The following is a 17,473-nucleotide window of genomic DNA, read 5'->3' on the forward strand; positions in this document are numbered from 1 at the left end:
GCTAAATACGGATCTGTAAGTAGTATCTGCTTTTAGCGGAATTATAAAATAAATGCGGGTTAATCTTCAATAGAGTAGCAATTAAAGGTAGTTGCTATTTAACATTTAAGGAGCACTTCAACCAACCTAATTAAATCAATATAATTTAATTTGACTTTGTGATTTTCTTTGATCCGTTAAAATTGAAGAAGGCGCCTGTATACCTATACGTACACCTGTACAAAAATTAATGGTAAATTGTGATTCCCCCCCCCCCNTGACCGATGGACAAACGACCTGCTTTCTATTATCGGATAAGTACATTCATTAAACCTAAAACGTGTTTTTAAATCTATATATAGTTATATATTTTTTTAGTATTGAAATATTGCGAGCATTAGCCTTTATTGGTTTTGCGGTTGATTTATAAATAAACGTATTGGCAAAAATCTTGCTGCACACCGTCGACTGAAGTTCAATTTGTATTACGATAGAGATGTGTGTAGGTTGGCTGTGGTTTGATGTTGTGGAAAATTGCATCGTATTTTCCACCCCGAGATTATCGAACATCGCGGCTGAGACTTCCTTTCATCGTTCAGTAAGGCCTTAACCTTCGTTGCTGAAGGCGTACTTCCTGACTGATATCGTTACTAGGTCAAGTTCTTCAGGGCGGAAAAACTGATACAGAACCTGATGCATTCTTTTCAAACTTTTAACAATAGGTTTGAAAAATTCAAAGGTAAAATTGTAAACCAAAAATTTTAAGTTAAATCGTTCAGTTACCCAATTGCATATACAAAACTTGAATGTGAATTTCACATACCTACAGATTTACAAGTCCAAATAAAGTACGTTTTGAAAATCTTCTTGTCCGCCGCTCACACCGTCCATGCTTCGCACCCGTACAGCGCCGCGCCCCAAATATACCCCTTTAACAATCTTTTTCAAATTTCTAAATTAACCGTTCATGAGCATAGGAAGTGACTTCTTTTTATTGAAGGCGACTCGACCTTGTGCTATCCTCTGTTTTACATCCCTACTGCTCCTTCCATCCTGACTTATCTGACTTCCTAGATACCTAAAATCAGCTACACACGTGCAACCCTGTGAGCCTCCTTCGTAATATTTACTTCCCTACGTATCAGATCCAGGTCTGTAACTGCTTGTTGCTCTTTATACCAACTATGTATCACTCTTCTATCTGTGTAACACATCCCTACATTTTTAAATATATTTAACATCTTGTCCAGTTCTTAAATCTACAAATCCTATGTACGCACTCTTTCCTTTTTCTTTCGTTTTCCCTATTTTATTTTTATTTCTTTTTTTACTATTAACCTAAAAGTACGTACTACCTCTAAGCTTTATTGGTATTGTATTTATTAGTAAATTAAATAAAACGGTGGTGTTTTAAATGGACAAATAGAATGCACCACCTTTAATTTTTATGTAATGATTAATCCCTACCTTAAGGCTAGTAGTATATAAAGATTTTGTGCTTATATTTTAGTTGGTTAATATTCCACAACAATGAAAACATATATTATATTATTGCGTTAGGTTCAAGAGTTGAAAGTGTCATCTATTCAATTTTCAATGCAAGAATGATCATAAATCTAAAAATAAGGTGAATAGCAACACCGACTGAGACAGTTCCGTGTATTTTGTTTTTTTGGTATAAGTACTTTCGATTCCCACTAAATTGACATGAAAAATGTAACATTAAGCAAATAAATTCTAAAAATACTCATTTCATCTTGAAACTTTATATACACTGTTAAACACTGAATTGTTATACTGGGCTTCTGTGACGCAGTTTTATATGTATACCTACCTGAAATAGCTTTCTTCTACTACATTACATACTAATTGTTTAATGTTGAGTTTGTGTTTTGCTCTTTCATCTTATAAATTTTATTGTTTTGGTTTGCAACATCTGTTTCGCATTTAGTCATCTTCAGGCTAGTGGGGAATCTCATTGACTGATTATTTGTGTATTTATGATATTATTTTCTTTTTTTTGTTTATAATTAGTTATATTTTCATGTTGTGTAATTAAATTTCTCCTTTTTTGGTGCTTTTGTGAATGTGCGGCTTTTTACTAAGATGTAGTGCATAGTTCTAGTCTATTTCTCTTTTTCTTTGGGCATTGATACGTTCAGTATTTCTATGTTTTATTTTCCTGTCAGTTTGCCCTATGTGTATTTTGTTTCATGTAGTGTAGGGAATGTTTTTTTTTTCTTTGGCCTATACAATTTTGTGTACTAAGAAAGAAACCATTTCTTCTAGTCCTAGAGTAGGATATGAAATATAAAAGTGGGCATTTTTGACGTCACTACAAGACCTGTACACGTATATTTAAATTTTATTTTATTTTATGAAAATCATCGTACCGTCAACTGATCAAGTTTGCATTATTACAAAATTATATTCAACGTCGCTTCAATCCCTCTTTGTAATGTTTTAATGACTTCCCATAAACCATAATTAATGCTACCCTTGCCAGCTCCTACGGTTCGCGACCGCAAACTTGGGCAAGAGGTGTTTCATCAAGATAATTTAACTCTTTAAGTAATTGGGGTTAAATCGCAATTTAAACTTTAAGAATGTTTATTTCTTGTTTACTACCCCAACAAACTTGGCGACGCTCGTGAAAGAAAGGCGATCCTACATTTATCTGTATTTTGATTCGGAATGATTTTTTTGCAAACTAGAGATTGAATTATTAGAGCATCTGGAGATAGAACGCAAGATTGCGATAGGTTGCGGTTGAGACTTCGAGGTATCACATTCGGCCATGTTGTGAACGCAAAACCACTGAAAATATCAGTCACATTTGTCGACGAAACGTCTGGACTTCAGTTCATTTAAATTGTCATTGATTCCGGTCGTGAAGGCCTATTTATTAATATCTTCCACAAAAAACTGCAGATAAATGACCGCGATCGGTTAATTTTGATAGAAGTATTCAAAAAAAGCAGCGTTATAATAATAATAAATTCTGACTGCAAAAAATTAGTTGAAAAACTGAAATTTCAATCGAAATGTGTATTTTATTTGCCGAATATCTAATGCCTAGCCTTCAACGAAATTGGAAAATCGGAAAATGTAACGATGTATTTGACGAACGTTATCTTACATAACCCAAAGGCTACTTACTGGACTGAAGCTGTCGATATAAAAATGAATTCATTTCGTTCCAACGAATATCTAAAAAAATATCTTAGATACTAGCAAAGTTGCTAGAACTTTTTCCTACTATGCGCTTCATTATATCTGCTAAGACCATTTTTATTGACTGTATACTGAATAACAAATATAGCTTGTAGATAGACGGATTAAGAAAACATTATCGTGCCTTTGCAAATATTTATTTCGCTATCAAAACGGCATTTGCTTTCGTTGGATAATTTTTATTTTTAGAAGCGGATACTGAATTTCATTATATACACATCTATATGATTTGAAATTCAGGAAGCTTGTAGTAGTAAATTCGGTCTAAGATTAGCTAGCGAACGTGTAAATGTTTGCATGATGTTCTGAATGGTTTTATCAAACCTAAACGGTCATTAAATTTACACTTTATGCCGGACGAAACCAAACCAGAACGGGATCTGCAAGAGTCACATGGAAAAGGAACAGGAGTAGATTGAGAGGTGCCTACCTATCATGTATACCTTCGCCAGTTTCTGTATTTCTTCGTCCTGTAATATGTCTTTGGAAGCTTATACATACGTATTGTTAGCCTTCTATATCTATCCCTACAGTTGTACTGTGTTTAATGATGTTGATGGCGTCTTCGATGTATAGATTAGAAAGTAGTGGTGACAGTGAGCGTCCCTGTCTAATATTTACTTCTCTACGTTGCAGATCCAGCTCTATAACTGCCTGTTGCTCTTTATACAAACTAAGTATCACCCTTCTATCTCTGTAACGCATCCCTACATTTTAAAGTATATCACATTTAACATTGTCAAAAGCTTTTTCTAAATCTACAAATCCTATGTACGCATGCATTCCTTTTTCTATCGTTTTCTCTACTTTATTTTTATTTTTTTTTTTTGGTGGGGTTAGTATATAAAGATTTTGCGCTTATATTTTACTTGGTTAATCTTCCACAACAAATGTCATTAAATTTGCACCAGACCAGACGCGGAATTTACAAGAGTCACATGGAAAAGGAATGTACCTGTCGTATGTAGCTGTACTTTTGCCAGTTTCTGTTTTCCTTAGTCTGTAATATCTCATTGGAAGTTTATGCATGCGTATTGTTCAGTAGAATATGAGATTGAATTTCATCAATATTGGTTCTTGGTGAGTTTAGAACTCTAGAAACTTCTAAGGTACCTTCCGTGGTTGCACAAACAAATCGTTCAAGTTTGGATGATGGTCCAACACCGAATACATCTGCTCAATTTTGTTGCTTAAAACGTAAAAAACACTGGGCGATATTGATCGATCTATTACATTTCAGTTCAAATTTTACTTATTTCTTCGAATAACATACACAAATAAGGTCTGTAATCCCTGACCCATACATATTAATTTCTCCTTAAAGAATTCAATGGTTACAGTAGATATTATAAGAAAATCTGAATGATGACCAGATAAAATTATTAGAGGGTCCCAATGACAATACGTACGTACCTAAAACTTCTTAATAAATTTTCAACCGAAAAATCCAATATTAATGCCTACTTTAAACCTAACATACTGTATTAAAGAGGGGCAATAATTTCTTGATTTCAACGAAAAACAGATAATACCTGTCGACGAAACTTCCTTCTTCATCAGTTTTTGTAGATAAATCATAACATTAGTAGTCAGGGCTTTTGTTAAAGTGAACATATCCAGTTTTTAAGTATAAAGGAATAAAGCTTGTCCTTACTGATTGAATCTGATGATCAACGCACAATTGGGTCGATAGATCATGAGTTATAATTATTATTAAATGTTTACCACAAACATCGATCATAACTAAGTCTTCTAAACTTCAATTAAATAGCTAACTCCATCGATGGGCGCATATCATGCAAACGGTACCTACTGGATAAATTTTTTTGGTTTTCTTCCTAAGCGCCTTCATTTGTAAGAAAAGGGGGAGTGAGCGAAAACGGTGCGGCTTTTGGGAAAGGGAGGATGTTTCTATTTCCACTTAAAGTAAGCGGGTGATCACATGCTCTGCAATTCTGTCACCAGCAAGTAATAGATAATAAAATAGATGAGATGTTTATTTCTTGTAACTCTAATTGCAAAACCATCGAAAACAATTACAAACTTTAGTTATAAATATTTATTAGTCATCGTCATAGTCCTAAGACTTGTTGTCTGTATGGGTGCCAAACGTGCACGATGGGGGCGGCGGATAAGAAATGGCTAGGTATTGCTAAAATGAAAATACTAAATATATAAAAAACAAATAAAAATAAAATATTTCCAAATGGTCTGTATTCTGTCGAAACTGCCAGACGCGGATCGCTATTTCGATCTTTTTGGATCTCATCAGCGCGTCGCAGGCAGCTCCGACCCGGCGTTTACTGCGTCATTTGTAGTATTTTCTATATAAGAAACACTTTGGTATTTTAATAGTGGTTAATGTATCAAATATTAAGTGAAAATTCATTTTCCACTTATACCAACTACAAATTATCTCAAGTTAATGAGGAAAAACTTGTTGCTTTTGTTACAGCCTCGCCGGGAATCGAACCCGGGGCCTTTGGCTTTACACACCAATGCTTTGACTATTAAGCTTAGTAGTTGGATTCCCGACGAGGGTGTGACAACAGCTACAAGTCATTAACTTGAGGTAATTTATAATTGCCATTGAAAATGAATTTTCACATTAGTACTTGAAAAGATGATAGAAAATGGACAAAGAAGGTTGGGAATGAGGAGGTATTAGAAATGGTAAGAAAGCAGAGGGCGCCTTGGAACTCAAATGCAAGTAGACGAGATAGGTTAGCAGGACATCTTCTTCTTCAGAGTTATTATACATTAGATAACTTAGTGTATGGTAGAAGTCCGTTATCATATGATTTCAAGTACAACATTTTACGATAGTGTACGTGAAAACGTAGAATGCACGAACGCATTGAGATTGAAAATAAAATTGTCGATTCTTGAGTAGACGACCCAGATACGTAGATAGATAAACAGATAGAAGCGGATATTGATTCTTCCCAATTGCTTCCTTCAAATTTAGTTGCATATTGGCAAGCGACCTATACTCGTTCTTTTTGCACAAAAGACATTCTCTCAACATAGTTCGACTCTTTCAAAAAGCTTCTTTCTAATTGAAGAAATGGACTCGGCCCTGCGCTATGCTCTGCTTTATATCCCTACTGCTCCTTACGACCTGACTTATCTGACTTCCTAGGTACCTAAAATCGGCTACTTTTTTCGTCTCCTATCTATATGTTCGCTGTGTCCCTACTTTTCCGTCCCTTGCATACGAGTATTTTGGTTTTACTTTTATTTATTTTCATACAGTGTTTATATACGAACTTTGACATCATATTTGACGACTTTCAATCATATAAAAAAATAAAGAACATTGGTCTTTCACTTACCAATAATGACGAATATCGCCTGATAATTATTATTCTTGACAATTGCAGTTTCTTTCTGTATGAGACACAGCAATTTCCTTGAACTAAATTGATATTAAGTCGGATTCACGTCAAACAAGGTATTATTTTATAGAAACTGAGACAACGTTGCGAAAGAAGAAAACTATAACTGCTACTAAATAAAGATAAAGGTAAAATAATATAATATGCAATGGTTTCTTTATTTTACAAAACAACTTTTCACCCGCGGCATTCTGAAACATAAGGAACTTTGACTTAGTTAATGCAATACAGCAGCTTTGTTACGTTCGCGGTTGGTAGACAAATTTAAATGGATTTTGCACTGAAATTCTTACTGTTACTGACATGAATATTAAAATAATAATTCCTGACTTTATATTAAACGCACTACATTTTCATGTAAAATAATTATAATTTGAATAGGTAATTTAACATTTAATTACCTATGGTCACGATATTTTAAAAGTATTTATTCAATTTATGCTAAAGTCAACTGATTTCGGATGAATGAACTTATTTGTCATTTGACTGCAAGTTTGAAAATGAAATTTCTACAGTGACGTATATCTCGCGTTTTTCACCAATGCAGTTAACAAAAGTATTAAGCATGAGCTTCAAAAAATTGTAATTTAAATTTTAAGTCACTTTTAATACGACGTTTTAGTTTATGATATTTTACTGTATGTGTTAATTTCGAAGTCAAATAAACAAAACTAGCATCCGTTTAATCTCGTCTCTCGTGGCTTTCCCCTTGCACTTCATTCACGCCTGCTTCAGAACTCTTGAGTTTCTGTTAGAAATTTCATTCTGCATAAGTTTAAACCATTACACAAATTCCTATCTAAAGTGAATTCCATTAAAACAAACAATTTGCTAATTACTTTCATTTATTTCATTTGTCTGTACTTATACTCAGTGGTATTCTTATTGGTGCTTTTAAACCTTTCCATAAATTATTTTAGGATGCAATTTGCTAAGGAAATCATTCGAAAAGGCAAACCATTATCATAATTAAAAGTTATGTTACATTTTAAATTACATTTACATCATCATCATCATCATCATAGGGTCGTCAGTCCTAAGACTGGTTGGACACGTACCTCCACTCCTTCCTATCCTGAGCTAATCTTCGCATTTCCCTAAAACTAGAACAACCCACATCCTTAACTATTTGTGAACAATACCAAAAATTTATAAACTTTCCCTAATAGTAATACTTCCATTACCGTTTCAAAAGAGAATAACAGGAACTAAATCCTTTGGTGGCAATTTGTTTTGATTATTACTGCTTCAACTTCGGATTTGAATGGAAATGTTGATGCTGCATGTATGTGGAAGTGCAATATTTAAAAACAGTGTTCGATCTGTTAAAAAAGGCGTTACACACTAGTGGCGACTTGAGAACTGAACATAGAGATAGTCTACAATACAATTATCAAAGAGCGCTATCATCTTTTCAAAAATATAAATAGTGTAGGAAAATTCGTACAAATATCTTAAATATGATACTTAGGAAATTATTTCAATATTTTTTCTAAGCAGCCTGATCAATTGTAGCGACAAAAAGTACTGAAATATTTCGCTAAAAATGAAGACTCAGACTATAAGTAAAATAACGACTTTTTGCGAACATTGCAGAAATAACCATGTACGGAAAATGTCTGACAGTGTTGATTTTTAATTTTTAACAATATTCCATAAAAATTATGTCTGGCGGCTTTGGGATCCTGTTCTCTAACAAAATAATATAAGTCCATCATTATCATAAGTTCGTCGTCAGTCCTAAGCTAATCTTCGCATTTCCCTAAAACCAGAACAACCCATATCCCTAACTATCTGCGAATAATAATCTAACCTAGATCTACCTCTACCCCTCCTGTTTCTGCCTCTAATATGTCTCTGACTAGACCTTCATGCCTGAGAAGGTGTCCTACTAACCTATCTCACCTATTTCTTATTGACTTTCATAGAGTCCTCTGTTCTCCTATTCTCTCTAAAACCTCTTCATTCCTAACCATTTCTATCCACGGTATCCTTATCATTCGCTTGTACCACCTTTTCTTTTCCGCCTCTACCACTGTCCATATTTCGCACTAATATATAAGTCCAATAAATGTAATTTAAAACTTACGCTTTGTTCAAAATATGTTAACAGTTCGGTTAGTTTACTAAAATTTTTAGAGAAGCAGAGGATATTTTAACTTAAAATGGCTATTGAAAAATACACTCCACATGTGTAAAAAGAAGAAATATGTAATTTCTACGGTCGATGAGTGTTTTGCCTTACCCGTATATGCAAAAACAGGTCCAACAAATTGAGCACAACAATCAGCAATGCAAAATCTGAACATGCGAATGCAAACACATGCAATTCGTGCATTCCTATTTCATCAACTTTAATCTCAAACTGCTTTCATACACACATGCATACATCATAAGCGCAATCATGAGACAGTCACTCGCATTCATTACCATCAAATTATTGATGCATAACTGGCCTCACACCTCCATGATTATCACGAAGATTCGCCCTTGCAGTAATTGTAGAAAAAGGGGCACGTATTTATATTGTACGTGCTCATGCTTTTCATTATACACTTGGGAATCCGAAACCAAAATTCCGCATTATTGAAAAAAGCAACTCTGAACAAACCTTGTTTTAAATTGAAATGCCTGGTTAGAGATTTTGAATACGGTGAAATTTTTAATTAGGGTAGTTGAAATAATTTAAACAGTCAATAAAATTATATTGTTACTTCTTTGTAAATAAAATCGTAACTATAAGGATCCGGAATTTTGGAAAACTTTTTAATCCTTGACGGCAAAAGGGATTGTTATATCCGCATGGAGTCACTGTTCCAAGGAGAGGTTGGTAAATGCCGTCCCCCCACCATATTGATTAAACGGTTTCAGTTGATATGAAGAGAAAATCTATAATTTATTGTTAATTACTTAAAAGATGGTTATATAACAACTGGTTTTTGACCACCCGTTTTTCCTACATAAGGGATTCTGGTAATTCTAGCAGAAAACACCGACAATAACAATTTAATAAGTAAAGCAAAAATCTACCTAATGAAAATTAGTAATGAAAATTGTTTTTGGACGATTAATAATTAAAATTGTTTTTGGACAGGTCGTTTGTCCTACTTTGTATTTTTTATTGATTAATGTACTAAATTATTTGTTTTTTTGATATAGTTCTTGTATCAACTTCTATTTCTCGTAAATAAGAATACCTACATCAGTATGACCGAACTGTTACAGTTTTTGTCACTTGTTGGTATATCAGGTTTTAATTAACTATGACTTATTAGTATGATTTGTTCACATTGCAGACTTTTAGTCTATTAACATTAGCAGTTCTAACTCAACCCTCTCGTTGAAAATTCGCCAATAAAGAATTAAAATCTGATTGGTTTAGTGTTTAAACGACTTACTGAACGGGACTTAATGTGGTTTGGAACGTTGATGAGGGTGGAATGGAAAACTTACCAGAATGAACACATGAACCATTAACCGCAGTGGTTTTGCCGGGTTGCCGGCACAACTAATGCCAGGTATCCTGTTATCCGGACCCCGACAAAATCACTATCTGGTGCATCTCTGGTATATGAATTAACAAGGGATTTAACGGGAGAATACTCTCCTTTAAATAAATCCCAAATTTTTAAAATTTACAAACTTGTACTTTCGTAAACTTCGTTCTGTAAGGTGTCTTTTGTTGTTTATATTTATCTCCTTTTATTTGTGTGCAAAATATTAATAAAACAGTTCTATCTTTTAAATAATGTTCTCAGACAACGGTTTTCTATTCTTAGACAAACAATGACAATGAGAGCTAATCTCTGCGCTCATCGTTGAGAATGTGCTAATATTCCACGCAATTGTTCGTGAGAGAAATCCTCCAGGGATATGTTCTTACGTTTCGCTTCTTACTGTTTAAAAGATAATACCGGTACAATTTCATTTGTAATAACTTTTCTGCTGAAAATTATACATCTACTTCTTCTAACTTCTATTAGCGTATGTAATTCGCTAGATCTGAAGAATTATTATTTTGTTATTTTTATTTTTCTTTTTTAATCTTTTGTTCGTATAAAAGAAACGTTAAGGATTTCGTCAGGCTTTAGGGGATGAAAAATTGTATACTCCGCTTTTCCTCCCAATTTTAATGCTTGATTAATTTTTTAGTAATTTAGTTGAAATTGTGTCCTCGTATGAGAGACATAATATAAGAAAATCAAATAAAGACAGCAAGTAAAAGTTGGTCTGTGTTCTGTCGGAGCTGTCTGCGACGCGCTGATGAGATCCAAAAAGATCGAAACCGCGATCCGCGTTTGGCAGTTTCGGCAGAATACAGATCACTTCGTATTATTTTATTCGATTAAGCTAACGTGCCTATCACGTTGAGGTTGGCTACGCCGGGATTCGTTTTCAGCAAGTAGATATCCACACAAGTGGACCTTGTTGGAGCATACGTAATCCTAAAATGTAGCATCGTGCTACAGATGGCGTTTACTGCGCCATTTGTAGTATTTTCTAAAACGCACTGTTAAGACAGCAGGTAAAAGTTGGTCTGTGTTCTGTCGGAGCTGCCTGCGATGCGCTGATGAGATCCAAAAAGGTCGAAATCGCGATCCGCGTCTGGCAGTTTCGACACAATACAGACCACTTCAATTTATTTTATTAAAAAGGAGTTCTATGGAACTGAATTAAATAGCCCAAAATTCCACATAAAAGCGTCCAAATTTCTTTCGCCATCTCATTGTCAGTCTCTAATTGCAGGATGACATCTTAGAAGAAAAACAACTCTTATATTCAAAACGATCTATAAGCTAATTAATTAATTATTTTTCTAAAAGGTCCACGTAGCAAGGCAAACATAATTAATCTGTTTCAGAAACTTTATTTAGCGAAATGTGATACCTTGATAAATGAGAAAGCCAATACGGCAGGTTGTCTTCTACTGTCAGTGGTTTTACGAATGACAGCAAACTGCAAATTGAAATATATTTAGATTATCCTTTATCCTCAAGTTAATTACTTATAGCGATTTCCTTCAGCACTCTCATACAACATCCTGTAAAAACTTTCCAAAGTGGATATTAGATGGAAGAGTAAATAATCGGAATTGAAAAGGGATGGTAAGACAAACAAAACAACAATTAAAGTTTAAACGAATCCTATCTTTTACTGTCACACAAAAATTAGGCGTAAAAAGGTCGTTTTAATGTGGGCTTAGTAGGTCATAAATTGTTCGCAAGAATTTTTGATCCATGATTGTGGATTGTTGTGCTGTGTGTGTATTTTCTGCTCATACGGAACCTGTACAGGTGAACAATAAATATTTAACGATAAATTGGTTGAAGAAATCAAAAGATTATTCCATAAAGATAGAAATGGGGATAACATACCTAAGGTTGAGTAGCCATCAGCATGGTTTGGTCCAAATTGAAAAATAAAGTCGAGAAAAACCACAAAAAACAATCTTTAGTATCTATCAGAACTTTGGTCCAAATGGACGTTCGTAAGAATTTCTGTTCCTTCAAATAATGATTAAGTTTTATTGGTTTTTTCGATCCCTTCATATTTGTTTTTTTCTGGTTTTTATTTGTGGAATTTTCCCGACTTTATTTTTCAATTTGGGTAGAACCATTCTGTCGGCTACCCAACCTTTTTTAGGTATATTACCCTGAATTAACCTACTTAACGTTTGGAAGAATTATCAATCTAAACCTTGGGTAGCAAGCCCTAAAATCTCCAACGACCACTTTGACAATTGACCTTCAGGCAATTGTAATAAAGGTATTTTTAAAACCCAATTTCAACACGAAGAAGTCAAATCATCTATGTATACCTAAAGCTAATCATAAATAAATTTCATTTTTGATCCCTTTGAATTCTAAATCGTTTTAGTAATAGCTTCAGTTTCCATTACAGAAATTCCGCATTGCTACTGACATTATAAGATTACATGCTTCGCATGAATATTAATTAAATTTATGCTTTGTTTATGTAGAAACAAACCAAAATATCGTTTTTTTTTTCTTTTGCAAACGAAATGTTGTGTGTTTTGGCAAACGTGCAATTTATGGCGCCGCGCCGCACCGTGTTGAGAGGATAATGCAATGGTGATGATATAACCTGGCAGACAATTTGTTTTTGATTACCTCCGAAGATGATTTAGTACATTTTATTTCACTTTCATTTACACTGGCCTTAGGAGGGGTGCGGCACTGCTTAGGGACCCCATAGCGCTAAGGATTTTTCGTAAGAAATTAAAAGTTTAGAAAACGCTACCCTTCAAGGGGTGGCTACATAAGATCCGCGCCATACGCTTAATAAGGCACTGCTTTCATTATTTTTCAATTAGATATGGTACGATTTGGTCCTGGTGGAACGCAAATTATACTAATGGTTGACATAACAAATTATGTCGTGAATAAATATGTATATTGTACATTAGTTTTCGTCACTAACTTCGTTATTAAGATCTGATAATTGCATTTATATTTTGCATGTCGCCGCAAAAGAAACCCGTTAATAAATTGTTGACACTTACTGAATTTGTCAGCTGAGAGTTTATTGTGAAAGTATTAAGAAGTAGAACGTCTAATGAAGCTAGTTTTTTAAAATTGCCTGTACAAATCTAGTTCTGTCGTCAAAGAAGACAAAAATAGTTAAACACTATACCCTACAATAAGCTGTAAGCGCTATAAACCTAGGATTCCCAAGGAGAAACCCTGTGGAAACTTTTATTGTCTAATGTTTCTCCTTGTTACAATTCGTAGAAGATTTTGGGTAAACTTCTTGTTTCCACTCAAGACACTAAACTGGTCAATAGTCGCAAGAGGTTCTTGAGAGCGCCACTTAGATTAGTGCTTCAACTGTGAACAATACCTAAACGGGAACATGGAAGTAACATTAGCATCCAGAAAAAGAAAATGAAAATGGAAGAAATATTGGGTGAAGCCGAAGCTTCAAGAACGGCACAGCACAATTAATATGTTGATTTACTTTTATTAAAATGACATAAAATAAATAATAGCATAGGGTTGAGTTCTTCTAACAATTACAAGTCATTCTGTGCCTGCAACCTGTAATTTATATAAATTGAAAAACAAATTAAAAATGTTTGAGTCACTGCTTTGTACAAGTGCGAAACGTAAGCAGTGGGCACGGTAGAATCAAAAATTGAAAGCGTTTGATTTGGTGTTATAGGAGAATGATAAAAATACCGTGGACAAAAAAAGGTTACAAATGCCTGAGTTATTGAAAAGAATAACAGAACAAAGAGCGTTGCATATGGAAGTCAATAAGAAGTAGAAACAGGAGTAGAAAGGGGTTGAGAATGACCAAGAAAACAATTAAGGGTGTGAGATGCTGTAGAAATGCGAAGATTGTCTCCTTATAGAATCGTTGATATTGATTATTGTTTCCAGAACTATTTAAGTAGAAGTATGTACATACGTGTGTAGCCCAAAAAGTAATTTCATAAAGCAAACGAAATGAAAACTAAATGACATAACAAAGTTTAACAAATCTTTGTTTAACAATTTTGGGCATTTACCTATTTACCACAGATAACATAAGTACATATTTATATAGTTTGGAGATCAAAAATCTTCTATTTTTAAATTTTTACTGAGTTAGGTAAAATGAGTATCTTATGTTTTTTACTTTAAACGAGATAAGGTTGTAACTACATGTGGAATACAACTTTGTTTTCACTGTTTCAGTTCTTTATTTATCTTATTTTTCTTTGTTTATCTAATTTCCTATGGGAGCACAATCCATCGCAATAAGTTTTTTCTGCGAAACAACGTAATGATATTTTATTAATATCAATCGGATCCCAAAGTGAATTAAAGGCTGCAAACCAGCTTTATAAGAAATCTAAGTTAATTCATAAATAATCACCCAGAAAATCTTTAAAAAAAGGTATCATTAGGCTATAAGGATCTCAGGGGAAATTTGGTAAATAAATCAATTAATATTTGTCGAAAAGCATTATGAATTCTACTTTCTTTGATGATTAAGTATTTTTCTTTGAATAACGAAGCAAGTAGATGGATTGTTTTGCAGAAGTATTTATTATTATAAATTCACATAAGGTCGTCAGTAGGCTGGTTGGACTGGCACCTTAACATTTCCCTAAAACTAGAACATCCCAAATCCTTAACTATTTGCGATCAGTAATATAATCTAGGTCTACCTGTGCTCTTTCTCTTATGTGAAAATTAATAAACACATGGTAATTTTCAGACAAATTATTACAAAGCATCCCAAAAAGCTCATAAAATGTAGACTTCATTTAACATTTTGTTTTTTAAATAAAAGTAATAGAAAATAAACAATACAGACTACTATTATAAAAATAATCAAGCAAGTTGTACGTTTATATTATTTCTATAGATATGTTTTACTCGTATTTAAGATTTGTACTACTTACCACTATTTATCAAATCGTCTGTAACTGTTACTTTCGTTAGTAGTTCATTAATAACGGATTAGAGAGGGTCCAAGCAATTAAGAAGTGTAACTTGATTCCACTGTCTGTAGTTCAATTAAAAAGTAAACGCATTCGCGCACTGGAATTAAACTTTTCGAAGCGCAAAACTGGCGGTAAGAACAACGGTCACATCCAGATTTTAGCGGCCAACTGCGATGATAGTAGCGCTGTACCACATTTAAAAGCACGTTGGCCTAGCAAATGAAAAATCCGCATCCTTGGGTGATACCGTACGCGCAGCATGCGCTACCAAATCTTTGTAGGGGAAGCGTCTCCGGCGTCGTTCTAGCGTCAAGCTTGTGTCGCACAGAAATGAGCGAAATGTGGTCGGAAATGCGTTAATAATTAATTAATTATTCTCTTGGAATGTGGCTTTCGTCAGTCAGTCCTAAAATTGGTTGGACACGTACCTCCACTCTTTCCTAGCCTGAGCTAATTTTCGTATTTCCCTAAAACTATATAGAACATCCTACATCCTTAATCATTTGTGAACAGTAATCCAATCTAAGTTTATCTCTACTCCTCTTAACTTCTGTTTCTGTTTCTAATAGATCTTTAATTAACCTTTCATACCTGAAAAGTTGTCCTACCATAGCTTGCCTACTTCATAAAACTAGAGTTACTATATTAACATTTTCAGGGCCAAACTGTAGGTAAAGTATCTGCAACAAGACATTATTGTCGGTATAAAGATCATTAAATTTGTTTACATCATTTAAAGATTGTGATAATGCGATAATTAACATTTTAGTGGGAAAATTGTGCAGTAGAGGGAGAACTGACAATTGCAATTCGTAACCTTCCACAATTATTTTCAGCACTAGTGTTTTCTGCTAAAGACTTGTATAAATCTCCTATTTCAACTGGCATATGTAGCTGTTTGTATAAAATTCACTGTTTCAGAATTAAATTTTACTTTTTTGAATGCTTAGTTTTAAAAAAAACTTAAATTTTAATTTCTAACCGAATTGTAAGATTAAAACAAATTACTCAATCTAGTTTTAAACTATAGGTTCATTTTCTTAACTTACGATTCTATGAAATTATGCATGGTTCAGTGTCATATGAATTTTAGAAACTTTGCACTTATGAATCTTAAGCTTATCACCTAGGAACATACTTGACTGGAGAATTTACAGGAGTTCTTGCCAAGAATGCTAATAATGGTAAGGTTCAGATCTTTGCAAATGCAGACTTAAATTAAAATTAAACTTCAACTTTCAGGTGTCTGACAATACTAATATGACATTGATAAGTAATTCTTAGAAATAAATTGCTACAGATATGGGTAGGTTTTGTAATAATGCTCATTATCAAAATTTACTAGATCTGTTTTTATTTTCGAGTGACCCATGGTGTGATTTCTAGGACAAAACAGAACCGAATCAATTTTAACTTTATAGGGAAGTAAAGTTTGTTTCGCAGATGGAATAATCTTTAGAACTGCAGACCGGATTTCAAATTTGGTTTTTTTTTTGTTGGAGAGCTTAAATACAAGTAATGTAAAAAATATTGAAGGCTACATACCACTACGGTAGAACGCACAGGGATAGAATAGTGATAAAAAAATATAAAAGGAATTCAAAACAAAACAACTGAAGTTGTTTAAGCAGATTCGGGAGTTACACTGGTAATGAATCTAGTTTTGTACAAAAAATAGTAAAGAACAAATGTGCGAGGCACATCATCTGAAAACTTTGATTTACTGAAGCTACTAAACATTAGCAATGAAACAAAGTAGCTACTATTGATTAAAAATTATAGAAAAAATAAAAATGTTTCACCAATTTTTAAAACGGTCAAATACTTTCATTGCCTAAAATTGTCTCGAAGGTCATGAGAATTTCCTAGATTTTGTATGCAGTCGAGTAAAAATTTTCTTTTCCTTACGCTGGCTCTAGTTTATCCATATGAGCTTGTACTGACGGACCTAAATTACGTAATAAAAAATGTTGCAGTGTTTGCATAAATCACAAAAGTTTAACGAAAATTTTAAACCTACTGAGCTGCAATATCTGCATGTACTTATGAATATTTCCGACAAAGATAATCGAAATATTCGCCCATGCTCTTGTTTACAATATCAGCAAACATAAACCCATTAACAGGATGGCGACGATAAGTTTTTAGACGCAGCAGCTAAAATTTTATGTTTATGACAGTGTTTGCCAAAGTTACCGTCGGCGCACGAATCCAAAAATAAATGTCTGTTAGTTTATAAAATAATAAACGTTAATAAAAATGAAACATGGACTTTCATGGCAAAACTACGATCGACAGGTAATGAGCGATAAAGGTACGTTTTATATGTGGGGCCGCATTTCGCTTAAAATTATTTTCTTGAAACGAGTAAATCTTTCGGGAATTTAGGCCATAACCACATGTAAAT

General features: G+C 33.6%; 1 protein-coding gene across 1 annotated transcript in view; it reads right to left on the bottom strand.

The window, feature by feature from the left end:
• Positions 1-15,306, bottom strand: part of LOC108739772 (PDF receptor) — a 47,464-nt gene extending 32,158 nt beyond the window's left edge. Inside the window, exon 1 of the mRNA XM_018473825.1 lies at positions 15,025-15,306. The gene's annotated coding sequence lies outside the window, so the exon portion shown is untranslated. The remainder of the gene's footprint in view (positions 1-15,024) is intronic.
• Positions 15,307-17,473: the final 2,167 nt, after the last annotated feature.

This window comes from Agrilus planipennis, unplaced genomic scaffold, assembly GCF_000699045.2.
Source record: "Agrilus planipennis isolate EAB-ADULT unplaced genomic scaffold, Apla_2.0 scaffold54, whole genome shotgun sequence".
In the NCBI taxonomy this organism is placed as follows: domain Eukaryota; kingdom Metazoa; phylum Arthropoda; class Insecta; order Coleoptera; family Buprestidae; genus Agrilus; species Agrilus planipennis.